The 13,290-nt window shown below is 44.5% G+C and overlaps 1 protein-coding gene across 3 annotated transcripts in view; it reads left to right on the forward strand.

Moving 5' to 3' along the window:
- The first annotated feature begins 3,581 nt into the window (after positions 1 to 3,581).
- Nr2c1 (nuclear receptor subfamily 2 group C member 1) overlaps positions 3,582 to 13,290 on the forward strand; it is a 54,786-nt gene continuing 45,077 nt past the window's right edge. The window contains exon 1 of one of the 3 annotated variants that reach the window (XM_076920027.1): positions 3,582 to 3,936. The gene's annotated coding sequence lies outside the window, so the exon portion shown is untranslated. Of the gene's footprint in view, positions 3,937 to 4,184; positions 4,975 to 13,290 lie in introns of those variants that run through there. The other 2 variants (XM_076920025.1, XM_076920026.1) reach the window with 2 other exon arrangements.

Below are 13,290 nucleotides of genomic sequence, written 5' to 3' on the forward strand. Positions count from 1 at the left end.
TGACATAGTCTCCAAAGCTCCTCCGATCCTCTCCACTCTGCAAGCCCACATTCATGGCAAGGCTAGCACCCAGCTTTCTCCCCATATGCATCTGTTTGCTTCAGGACACCATCTGGACCTCTGGAATCTGATTCTGAGTCTCTCTTGTCATTCTTTTGCTGTTACGTCCTCTTGTGGATGCTATAGCTTTCCCTCTGAGCCACAGTGGTACACACTTGCCTGCTATGTAGGATGCCCTGGGTTCAAGCCCTTATCTAGGAAAACAACCGTTTTTGTTGTTGTTTTGTTTTGTTTTGTTTTTACTCCTGATTTCAACCCCTCATCTGTGTACTGCAGAATTCTGATTTAATTCCTATTTCTCTGAACTTCAGTGGCATTCCCAGTGGTTTGGCCTGCTTCGGCCTTTCTCTGTTCATACCATTTCCTTTGTCCTCAGTCAGTCAGCCCAGCTCTGCCCCTTCTTATATGACACTTCCCAGTGATGTCTCCTGTCCTTTAGACTTCTTGTGCTCTCTTTCCTGGGTTCCTGTAATCGTCAGCTCATAAACACTCTGATCACTGTTACTGCATTCTCTTCTTGAAAACACTTTTTCTTGTTCAGTGGAGGTGGCCCACATCCAACAAGAATGTCTTACATGCAGTAAATAAATGTTTACTTGCTGAGTTAAATCTCTTCTGTGGGTCCCTAAAAAGCCTCTTCGGTACACATAGCCTGGAGCATATGCCATTTTTGATGTTATTTTCTAAATGAAAATCTGTAGTGTTTTCCCTTCTAGGAAAAGTTAGTTACCACTGGGGAAGGATTTTAAGAAAGGAAACAGGTTTCTTTACCACACAGCTAAGACAGCAATGGTTCTGGCAAGAATTTGCCTGCTAGGAAAAGAAGTTAAAGATGGTAGGAGCTTTTAAAAGACTAAATATCAAAATACTAGTTTATTCTATGGAAAAACTAGTTTTTTTCATGGAGTTATTTGCTGCATGTAAGAACCAATTTCAGAAAAGAAATTAATCACTTTTAATGTTTTTCTCAAAATACATTTTTTTTTACAGAAAGTGATAATGGTTTGTATCTTACTGTTCATAAGATCGTTTATAAATAAAAATAGCATTGTAAATAATGTTAATATGTATTATAATTCATACAAAATAAATGCACAATAATGCAAAATAAAATATCTTCTGCTGGTGTGAAGTCCTTTATTAGAGGTTTTGGTTCGTACTCATTCTTTGATACCGTGTAGTCCAAGGTGGCCTTTGTGTGCAGACTCCACACCAGCCTCCATAGTAACTGGGATCATAGGTGTGTGCCTCCAATCCGCACTTTGACACAGTCTTCTAAGCCATACCTTTAAGATGCACATCACTGGCCCCTTATTCTAGAGTGTGACCAAGAGTGACTCCAAGAATCATTTATTCATACAGTTACTTTTGAGACAGGGTATTGCCAAATATTCATAACAATCTTCCTGCCTTGGCCTGTCAAGTACTAGCATTTCAAGTATGAGCTACTGTGTCCAAGTTCTTAATAAGTCAACTTCTTGTGACTTAAGTTCATGAACTGGAGTTGAGTGGTAACCATGGTAACCACAGCATCCCTTTGGGCATGTGTATCAAGAACCGAGAAGAAGGAAAACATTTCGAGGACCCTTTTCCCTAGAATCTGGTGTGCTTTCATCGTGTTCACCTTTGGGACCAGCTTGAGGTTATTGGAAAAGGCTGCATCGTGGGGCAAACCAAGCAGTGCTAAAAGGTTAGAGGTAGACTTTCCGAGGACTAAGCATGAAGCGGTCCAATTGCTAGGGCAGTTTGTTGCAAGTCCTTTTTCTATGTCTAAATACTTAATTCCAAAGAGAAATGACAATATTTTCTTAGAGGTGCAGCCCAGGCTAGCTTCGAACTGACCAAGCTCCTGTCTTTCCAGCCTTTCTTCCCAAGTGCTAAATTATAGGCATGAGACAGTGGGACCATAAGGGACAATTATAGCAAAAGAAAGTTTGGGTTTCCCTGCCCCACAACTTAGGTTTCTGCCCTGAATCTGGCTGCTTTTCTACAGTGTTTATCTTGATGCAAAGGAGATTTCCAGATCATCTCGAAGTCTGAATCACAGAGTGCCTTAAAGTGCAGACCAGAGTTTCCTACAACAGGTGACCACTGTCAGAATGTGATGTTCCACTAGTGACCTTTGGTTTTGCAGATCCTTATTGACCAGCAGGTACTGTTAACTCTCTGGGGACAGATTGTCTAGCAAAATGGACAAACTGCAGCCCTTTGGAACATAAGGTACACAGTAGTGGTTGTGTTCTTGTCGCTAAAGATACCCAGATAAAATTTGACACGATTTTGCCTCAGCCTGTTCTCATATTGCTGGGAAGTTCTATGTGATTGAGTTCTAGGCAGACTGTGTTATAGCTCTGCTCAGGCAAGGGGAAGGTTCCCCAAATCATGTGACAGCTCTTCTGGAAAAGGTAGCCTAGCAACCATGAGAGAGCCAAGGAATACACAAAGTCACATCCACGGGAGATTTATTGGGAGGGAAAACCCCAGGAGGATGGCTGCCTCTTCAAGAAGCTTCAGGGAACTGAGCAGAAAATGGGCTTTATATAGGGTTTCTTGGGGGGGGTGTGTGTGTGGAGTTTGCCAGGGTAGCCTGTGATTAGAGGATTATGTGTCACACGTGGAGGACTGGTGGGATTCTGTGATCAGACTCTGGGACAAGGTCTTGGGCTTGGGTCAAGTCAGGGTCAGGGTCAGTGTGTTCTTTCCTGGGCCCTGTTACCCTACACAGACTCCTTAGCACTGGTGAACTAATGTAACAGAGTGCCCACAACAGTCCAGTTTTCTAGACATTAAAGACATCTATCCCAGACCAATTAGATTGTTTATTATTTCTCAAGTCAAAACCTCCTTTAAGGGGCAAGAGAGATGGCTCAGCTGTTAAAGAGCATTGGCTGCCCTTGTAGAGGACCCAGGTTCAATTCCGAGCTCCCACGTGGCCCAAACCATCTGTAACTTCAAATCCAGAGGATCTGATGGCCTCCGTCTGGACCAGCCACACCTGTGGTGCACCAGGCATAGATGCAGGTAAAACACCCATGCAAATGAATTTTAAAAATAAATAAATCCTGTAGCACTAGAGAGGGAGGCAGGAGGGTCACGAGTTAAAAGACCAGGCTGGGTTCCAATAGGTCCAATTTCAAAAGACTCGTCCGTCCTTCCTTCCTTCCTTCCTTCCTTCCTTCCTTCCTTCCTTCCTTCCTTCCTCCCTCCCTCCCTCCCTCCCTCCCTCCCTCCCTCCCTCCCTCCTTCCCTTCCTCCCTTCCGAGTTTTACTTTTAGTATAGGGTGTTCGGCCTGCACATGTTTGTGGACCAGAAGAGGGCACCAAATCCAACAGAACTGAAGTTTCAGAAGATGACCACAGCCCATGTAGGTGCTGGGAATCAAACCGAGGAGTTCTCTGGAGGAGCCACAAGTACTCTTAACCATTGAGCCATCTCTCCAGCCCTCGGTTGTCCTTGATTTCTAATTACGCGTGTTTGGGTTATGTGCACTTGGGTGCACGTGCCCGCGGAAGCCTGGCACCAGAGTTGCAGTTATTGGAAGAACTTGACGCTATCCTCACAGGGCATCGGGTGGACACGCAGCGGCGGTGGTGGCGGTCTCCCTCCACACCTGCAGGGGGCAATCGACTTCCAGAACCGCCGCTGGACTCCGGGGCCCTCGGCTTCGCCCAGGGAACGTCACCACGGCCGGCCGCTTCTCCACTGCGCTAACGCGCAGGCGCCAAGAGCACCGCGCACCGCCAAGCCGAGGGTGGGGTCACGAACTCTGACCCCCACCCCCAAATACACAAACTCAGAAAGCGCCCCTTGTCCCCTTGGCCTCGGGTCCCCTCGCCTCTGCTCTCTCCAGCCCAGCGGCCGCCGCGGCGGGAGGGGTAAGTCGGGTGCCTGGCGGCCCAACGGCCGAGAATCGCGGCCCGAGCGCTCGTGTCCCCGAGTGTCCCAGCTCCCGGTTACCCGAGTGCCGGGCGGTAGCGGACTGCCCAAAGCCGTGGGAGGCCGGGCGGGGACGGGGACGGTGACCTTTCACCCACAGGGAACGCTTCCGTCTTGGCGCCGCTTCCCCCGCCCCGGGGCTCTGCGCGTGGTGGGTGCAGGGCTGGGAGCTGCGGGGCGCGGGACCGGAGGGGCCGTGGACCCCGGGGCTACGGGATGACACCTTCGCCCGCTCAAGATTAAGCTTGCAGGGAGAGGACCTGCATCCACCCGCTGCGGCTGTATCTTTGAGGGAAGGTGGCCTAGGGCTATCTCGTGCACTGGACACAATCAAAGCTTCCAGTAGCTCTTTTGTTAGGAGCCCTGCCTCCAGTTTCTGCAGATAACGTCTCCAGATGGTCCAGATGTTGCCAGGTTGTCCCCTACCCCTGAGCTAAGCAGGTCAGCCTAAGCTGGAAAGGACAAACAAAATAGACTTGAAGTTAAATCGTTTTAGGGCTTTTTCCACCACTTGGAAGTTGTTAGTATGTCTTAGACTTCGAGGGAAGGGTTTTTTCTTTGTTTTTAAAAACAGTGTCTGCTTGTTTACCCGGTTGGGTAATTGTTTTTAAACTTTATGTGTCCACTTTGGTAAATTTGGAAAGAGGTTATTGATCTGTTCTAATCAAACAACAAAGATGAAAAAGAAAGTCGTTTGGGGAGCATGTCTTGGGAGTTGGAGTTTGGGGGACAGAAATTCAAGTACATTAGAGAAGATTCGAGGAAGGTGAAAACAGTGGGAGTTTATTGTGGACCATTTAATACTGAGAAAGAACTGAGGCAGGATGACCTATAGGAAGGAGCCAGGCTGGTGACGCATGCCTATAATCCCAGTACTCAGGAGGCTAAAGCAGCAAAGGTCACCTGGAGTTCTTGGCGAGATTGGCTTGGAAACCATGTATCCAAACCCCAGAAGTCATATAGAGGATAAAGGAAAGGTACTGTGTCCTTTGTATCAATATGTCCAGTAACCTTTCGGTGTGCATCTTGAACCTTTGGATACAATGTAATTTTTCCAGTTACAGTCGTTCCAGAGGCCTATAGTCATCAAGTGGCAGTAACCAAAATTCCTGTTTCCGGGTTAGAGTTTCTGCCCTTGCAGCCTCCTAACTCTAGTTTCAAAAGCTGTTTTAATGTTGTTTCCACTGTCATTAAAGAAGATACTTGATACTTGTATCCATTACAAACAAACATATGTCGAAGATAAATGTATCCGATTTCATCATTCTGTGTAACGCTTTCTGTTGAAAGGTTTTGACAGGGACAGATACAAGGCAACAAAGCCTAACTCTCTACTGTGGGTGTGGTGAAGTGTGTCATTCCTATCCCAGTGATAGCAAAGACAAACATCATACAATAAGTAGTACTATAACATCCTCTGTGTGTGTGTGTGTTGTGTGTGCGCGTGCACTCATACACACAACACACACACACACACACCAACTTTTTAAAAACCAAGCCTAGAAAAATGGGCCTCTGTTTGTAGGTTTTAAGAATTAATAGAAATAATAGAAGTTTGTCCTTAAATCCCAGCTAACTCTTCCTGTACACAGTATACAGTGGGTCGTTCAGAAATAGTGGGTAGGATGGAATTCGAGCTGGGTCTCAGAAGTCAGGTAGAACAAGTCTGGTAGGAGATGGTGTATGCTGCAGAAGCATGGTTTGTGTTCAGTGTGATAAACTGCTCAAAGTTTACCAAGGGAATTCCTTGGACTGACGGCATGCTTTGTAAACCTTGACATTTAGGGTATAGCATTGGGGTGTTAGGGAATATGAGTTTGTGACTTCTGGGGGGGGGGAGGGTAAGCTCCATCAGGTTTTCAGAAAAAAAAAATGATTTATGTATATGTGTGTTTTGCCTGCATGTATATCTGTGTATCACAAGGGTACTGTGCCCCTGGGGGCCAGAAGAGGGTTTCAGATCTTCTGGAACTGGAGGTACAGGGGTAGAGAGCCACCATATGGGTGGAGGAATGAAATTTAGGCCTTACCCCTTGAGCCATCTTTCCTGCCTAAGGAGGTTATTTTCAATTATAAAGTCATCTCAACTGTAAACATCTCCAAAGAACCAGTTTTCACCCTGGTTTTCCATGTGAGCTATTTTCTAGTAAGACTTGCAATTTTATCTTTTAACATAAATATATTTCAGTTACATCCTTGAAGCAACGTGTTTAAATCATCGGATATTTCAAACACTGACAAATAACAGTCTTGAGAGCCACAAATCATTATAGAAGCAAGCAAGCAAACAAACCGTAACCAAATCAAATTTGTATCCAACCAAGAAACTTCGTCTTTCAATTTCAGTAGCTTTCAAATTTGAGTGTCTTGAGAGCCACCTCTGCACTCGGAGTCTGTTTGCCAGGCTAGGAAAACAGAATGAAGAGAAGAGCTTTCTAATGAACAGTCCTGCCAAGCACAACTCACTTGAGACTTTCTGGCCACAGGTGCCTCCAGATGGATCATTCATTGAGTGAAAGGACATTTGTTTCTGCAAACTTTAAATTTTGTCACAGGCCAATATAGTCTCCTACAATTTCTCCATCAACATCTATGCAGATTCTTTAAGGAGACCTTTTAGTTGTGAACCTTCATTTGTTTAAAAAAAAAAAATCCACTGATGTTAAGATAAATATCTTCCCAGCTTATGGGCAATAAAGCAGTTTTTTAAATATGCTTCCTTCCTTCCTACACATATCTTAAAGCAACAGACTATACTGTAATAGAAATACTAGTTGTGGCATCTCGATGAATAACTTCCCGTAAACCTGCTAAGAAAGCAATGGACCTGGTGGCATTAATTCTGGAAATTCTGTTGGAGGGAGCACCCTTTAATAAAGAAACCTTAAGAGTTCCATCACTAGCCTGGTTCTTTCAGCAGGCCCTGATTATTGACTCCCCTCCCCCATGAGCCACTGCTAATATTTTAATGGTAACACACATACCCACTGTATGTGTCCACAAGCACAGGTTTTGCAGTTAAATGGGAGTCTTTGTAGGATACAAGTAGATGCTTTTCACTGATGGTAACGACTGTCTAGACTTCATAAGGGCAACATAATAATAGGTAACATAAGGGGAGAACCTTATGTTGGACAGTTTTAAGAGTTTTAAGAATTTTTAAGAAATATTCTTTTGGTGTATTGCAGTGTGTTGCAAACTTATATTACAGTGTCAATTCAGCTACTTTCATGTTCTCTGTAGCCAAGGTCTCATTAAAAAAATCAAGCCAAGGGGTTTTTATTAATTAATTTATTTATTTAAATTTATTTTCCCATCATCATGATTTTAGAAATAAATCTATATTACAAAGATGATTTGACTTAATTTTTTTCTTATCACCTTGGGTGTTCTAGAACCTGGCTGGAAAGTGTTAGACAGTTATCCACTGGAAGATATTTGATCACACTGTGAACCCTGAGTTCATGTTAGTTACTGGAAAAACCTGTTTTTAGTGGAGGTGTGGCTCAGCCTTCCCATGCATACCTTTATAGTTCAAGAGCTTTCTGCCTGAATGTTATGAACAGGGTTAAATAAATTCAACCACAGGTCAAGAGGTGGAGCAAGCAATCAAGTGACAGGAAGTGACCATAGGATTATTAAGAAAAAAAAACCAGCATTAGAAGGAGTCAGGAGGACAGATAGAGAGGCACACAGGAAGTAGAAGGGAGGGACATTCAGTTGAAAGGGTTTTAGAGACAGCTTGAGAGAGGGTCATTGTTTCTGGGACGTCGGCTGAGGAGGGAGGTCAGCTGGGTGCTTTCTCTGCCTCTCTGAGCTAGCAGGCTTTCACCCCAGCATCTGGCTCCTGAGCCTTCATTGATAAAAATCAAATGATTGAGATTTTGTTTTAAAAAAAAAAATCCATAACCGAAAAACAGTGTTGTCCTAAAAATACAAGTGAATATTGCTTATAATCTTTAGCATCAGTGCTAGCTTTATTTTATGAAGTTACATTTGTGGTTACATTTTTAAAATGCTATTTATAGCTGGGCAGTGGTGGCATATGTCTTTAATCCCAGCATTTGGGAGCCAGAAGGCAGGCAGATCTCTGAGTTTGAGGCCAGCCTTGTCTACAAAGCAAGTTCCAGGATGGTCAGGGTTACACAGAGAAAGTGACTCTAAAAATCAAAATAAATTAATTAAAAAAATAAAGCGCACAGGGAGCCTTGATGGTTGAGGGATGTTGTTCAATGTCTTGCTGTAATTGTGCATTCGGCTTCTGGAAAAGGACAGAACAATAGTTCTTAGAGACTGCTCACCAAGCACAAGGCCTGCACAGCTTCAAGACAGACTGGTCCCAGCACTGAGCAGGGAGTGGGCAGATTCCTACCCTTGCACAAGATGCTATCTGCAGTCAGTTCCTACTAGCAAAGGGCTTCTCCAGTAGAGTCTCACCTTGGGGCAGGTGCCACGCCCAACACAGGCATTTTCCTGTTGCCTGGGCTCTCTCTTTCTGTCTTACTGCCCTTTTGCTTCTTATTTTGATTTCCATTTTTGTGGGTTTTTTTTGGGGGGGGGCATCTTTTATGTATATGTTTCTTGTTTTAAAGAGAGAGAAGAAAGAATATAAAATCAGATGGGTAGGGAGATGAGGAGGCATGGGGAGAGGAGAAAAACATATATTTTTTGTATGAACAAAATATTTTGTATGAGCCCAGTATGGTCATGTGCCTTTAATCCCACCACAGGGAGTGGGGCCAGAGGTAGGTGATCTACAAAGCCAGCCTGATCTACAAAGGGAATTCCAGAAGAGCCAGGGCTACACAGAGAAACCATGTCTTGAAAAACCTATACACATTCATTCATTCATACATACATACTTCAGTGGCTATTCCTGGTTGTCAACTTGACTGTCTGGAATGAACTATAGTCCAGAATTGGAAGGCTCACCTGTGATCCTGATCTTGAGGCTGGGAGATACAAGTTTCTGACTTGGATCCTGGCATGGAGATCTTGAGGCATAGTGGCTATGAATCCCAGGAGACTAAGGCAAGGAGATCTCTGAGTTCAAGGTCATCTGGGACAAACAAAGTCCCAGATCCAGGTGTACACACCTTTAACCTGGGCCACACCTTCTGCTGGAGGCCTATATAAGGACATTGGAAGAAGGAAGACTTCCTCTTCTTCGCCTGCTTGCCTTGTGGGGCTGAGCAACTGCTAGGTCCTTGGACTTCCATTCACAGCTGCTGCTGACCATTGTTGGGGAGTTGGACTGCAGACTGTAAGTCATCAACACATTCCCTTACTATATAGAGACCACCCATAAGTTCTGTGATGCTAGAGAACCCAGACTAATACACATACATACTTCATTTCAATAAAAATACTAATCATATATGAATATGTTGGGGGGTTGTGTACACATAAGTGCAGGTGCCCATGCAGACCAGATATCAGATCTCTGGAGCTGGAGTTACAGAAGATGGTGAGCTATCTGATGTGGGTGCTGGGAGCTGAACCCTGGTCTTCTGTAAGAACAGCACATGTTGGTAACTGCTGAGCCATCTCTCCATACCCCCCAGTAGCAGTTTTTAAAATCATGCAGTAATTTATACAATCCAGTAATGTATTCATCCTATTTTTCTATTTCAGTGACAACCATGACCAAGGCAGCTTATAACAGAAAGCATGTCATTTTGGGGGTTCACAATTTTAAAGTCCATGGCCATCCTGGTGGGGAGTATGGCAGGTGTGCTACTGGGGTAGTGCCTGGCAGTATACATGTTAAGAAGTCACTCAGAAGGCAGAGAGAGTACACACGTGAGAGCTACCTGGAAATTGCATGGGCTTTTGAAAACTTGAAACCTTCCCCAGAGACACACCTCCTCCTCCAAGATCACATCTGCTAATCTTTCCAAACAGTTCCACCAACTGGGGACCAAGTATTCAAACATAGAAGCCTATAGGGGCCATTTTCCTTCAATCCACCTCAGCACTAATTTGATAATTAGATGCTCAAGAAAGGCGGTAGGAAAATATTTGAAATTTTTTCTTTATAATTACAAATAATTACAGTATGGTTCTATGTACATTAAACCATTATGTTTCTGTAAAAACCGGAAAAGTTTATATGGGGGAAAGAAACTTCCTAGCACCCAGCAGTCTGAGCTGACATGTTTCAGGCAGAGTCCATGGGGTCCTGTGGTATGACAGCATGCACAGTACAAAATGCACATGTTCTGCGTTCTAGAAAAAGATCTCAGTGGGTGCTGGAGAGATGGCTCAGTGGTTAGGAACACTGGCTGCTCTTCCAAAGGTCCAGAGTTCAGTTCTCAGCAAACCACATGGTGGTTCACAACCATGGATAAGGTGATCTGATGCCCTCTTCTGGCCTGCAGATGTATATGCAGCAGAACACTCATACATTAAATAAAATCACACGAAAATCTCAGTGACATGGTTCCACACAACATGGATGGATCCGTGCTGTCAGTAACACCTCGGATTTACTGGATATTTGATTCTGAATTAACTTTTGGTCACTACACATTTAAAAACCTTTCTATGGTTGCCAGATATGTGCCAACTCCTGTGTTGACCACTGCATGATCTTGTATGGGGTAGAGATCCATAGTTTAATAAACTGAGGGTTTTTTTTTGTTGTTGTTGTTGTTGTTAATTATACCATTTGTGTGGAAAGGATGGAGAGCTGGGGCCAAGCGGGTGTGTTTATACATCCGCTTGTGATCAAGATTCATAACTCTGAAGCGGTAAGGGGAGCACCCTGATGCTCTTGAATTTTAATTTTATTTAATCTATGTGGCTATATAATTGTCTACACGTATGCCTGTGTACCATGTGTGTGCTTCATGCCTACAGAGACTGGAAGAGGGCGTTGGATCCCCTGGAACTGGAGTTACAGCCAATTGTGAGCCACCGTGTGGATGCTGGGAATCAAGCCCGGGTCGTCTGGGAAAGCAGCCATAGCTCTTAACCTCTGAGCTTTCTCTCCAGCCCCAATCCTCAAGCTTTTTGTTTTCTGCCTCCACCTAGTAAAAATACTTGACCTTCGATGAGTAACTTAGCTGTCTCTTGCATGACCTTTTCCTAAGTAGTCGATAGTCTTGTTCTGCCGCGTCCTCTTGCTCCCTTGGTGAGCATAGTGTTTATTCCACTAACTTACATGGAATGCTTACTGCCTGTTAGGGACCATTAGCTACACATGTATTTTCACTTATCCACTCTTTAACCTCTCAAAGAGATGGTGTTGGCGGTCTTATTTCTGAAGAAGCAGCCTCAGGTTAAATGCCTGAAGGGTATTATAAAATAAACTATGCATTTAGTAGCTATTACAGTTGGGATTACAACTCTGAATTCTAGCAGTCTGTAACAGGCCGGCCATGAACTTGAAACTCTGACTCAGCCTCAAGGGCTGAGAGGGTAAGCAATTTAAGATTTTTGATGTATGGTGGCAAATTACTCTTCTGGGAAGGTAGACAGTTTAAGCCATCAACAGTCTGTAGACTATGTTGGCACTTGCCTGTAATCCCAGTGCTTAGGAAGAGGCAGGAGGGTGAGAGCTCATGGCCGTCCTTAGTAAGTTCAAAGCCAGACCACTTGGGTCCCTACATTAACAAAATAAAATAAAACAGGACTCTGGAGAAATGGCTCAGCAGTTAGAGCACTGGCTGCTTTCCCATGGGACCTAAGTTACTTTCCTAGCACCCACACTGGGCAGCTCAATGCTGCCAGTAACTTCATCTCCAAAGTCTCCAACACCCTCCTCTGACCTTCTCTGGCACCTTCATTCCTGTGCACAAACCTATGTACATATACATAATTTAAAAAAGACTTTTAAAAAGAAAAACGCCCGTTTCGTCTCATTTTCTCTGCCGTCTTGGGCACACACATTGATCAGCGATGGTGTGACGCTGAGGGTGAAGAGAAAAGCCATTGCCAAGGATGGGAGGCATGGCAACTGCAGGGATTAGGAGTGTGTCCAGCTAGCATGTAATGGTTAGCAGGTGATAGCCCAGATCCTATAGATAAAGCCAGGCTGTGATGAATATCGAGAAGATGGGTAATAGTAGATCTGTATGCTTGATCTTTTGCAAAATAGTCTTTGATGGCTTTCAGGCAGAGACAGGCATGACTGAGACTTGCTGTCTTCCAGCCTAGCCAAGGAAACATGAACCCAGAGAGAGCCTGCTTCAAAGGACTAGGCAGCGATAGTGGCAGACACTAATGTCCCCTTCTGGCCTCCACACACGGACATACACAAATAAATTACAAATTTTAAAAAATAGTGAAGTTGCGATTAGATTAACCATATTGGGCTTTGACATCAAGATACGTGAAGACTAGATAGGATTTGGCCATCCTCAAAGCCAAGAAAGGGGCAACCCTTGTGTGAACCTTGGTGGGCTGCAGTACTCGCACAGATGCCACCAAGTGAGAATAATAAAGTCATTAGAGACTGGACTTCAGAAGGAGAGTTCTTGTCTTGGACGCTCACTGCTTTTATGTCAATGGGAATTGAGCTCGGGCCTCTTCTGGTGTGGTAAGCAAGCATTCTACTAGGGAACTCTCTCCAGTAGTGTTGACACGAGGGAAGAGGAATGATGACTTAGCAAGACAGACTGCGCTGGGCGGTGGTGGCGCACGCCTTTAATCCCAGCTCTTGGGAGGGAGGCAGAGGCAGGTGGATTTCTGAGTTCGAGGCCAGCCTGGTCTACAGAGTGAGTTCCAGGACAGCCAAGGCTACACAGAGAAACCCTGTCTCGAAAACAAAACAAAACAAAAACAACAACAAAAAAGAAAGACAGACTGCACAGTGACATGAAGGTGACACAGTAAACAGCTTTGCTCAGGGGTAGCATCTTTTGTTTGTTTGTTTGTTTGTTTGTTTTTGTTTTTCGAGACAGGGTTTCTCTGTACAGCCTTGGTTTGTCCTGGAACTCACTTGGTAGAACAGGCTGGCCTCGAACTCAGAAATCCGCCTGCCTCTGCCTCCCAAGTGCTGGGATTAAAGGCGTGTGCCACCACCGCCTGGCTAGGGGTAGCATCTTGGTGATCCTCTATATATCTTGTTATAGTGTGGCCTGTCCAGCCATGGCTTCTTACGATGGTTGATGGTTACAGTAAGTACTAAACATGAATTTGTAGCCTCCTGTGAAGCAGGCCTTAAATTCTAGCCGAGAGCAGTTGGTTATCCCATAAAAGACTTGCTGCTATTGTACCAGTGGGGACATTTTGCTTATTGGGGCAGTTATATCCCATCACAAAGTCTACAGCTAAGTAAGACTATAGGT

The sequence above is a fragment of the Arvicanthis niloticus genome, chromosome 22 (genome assembly GCF_011762505.2).
Source record: "Arvicanthis niloticus isolate mArvNil1 chromosome 22, mArvNil1.pat.X, whole genome shotgun sequence".
Lineage (NCBI taxonomy): Eukaryota > Metazoa > Chordata > Mammalia > Rodentia > Muridae > Arvicanthis > Arvicanthis niloticus.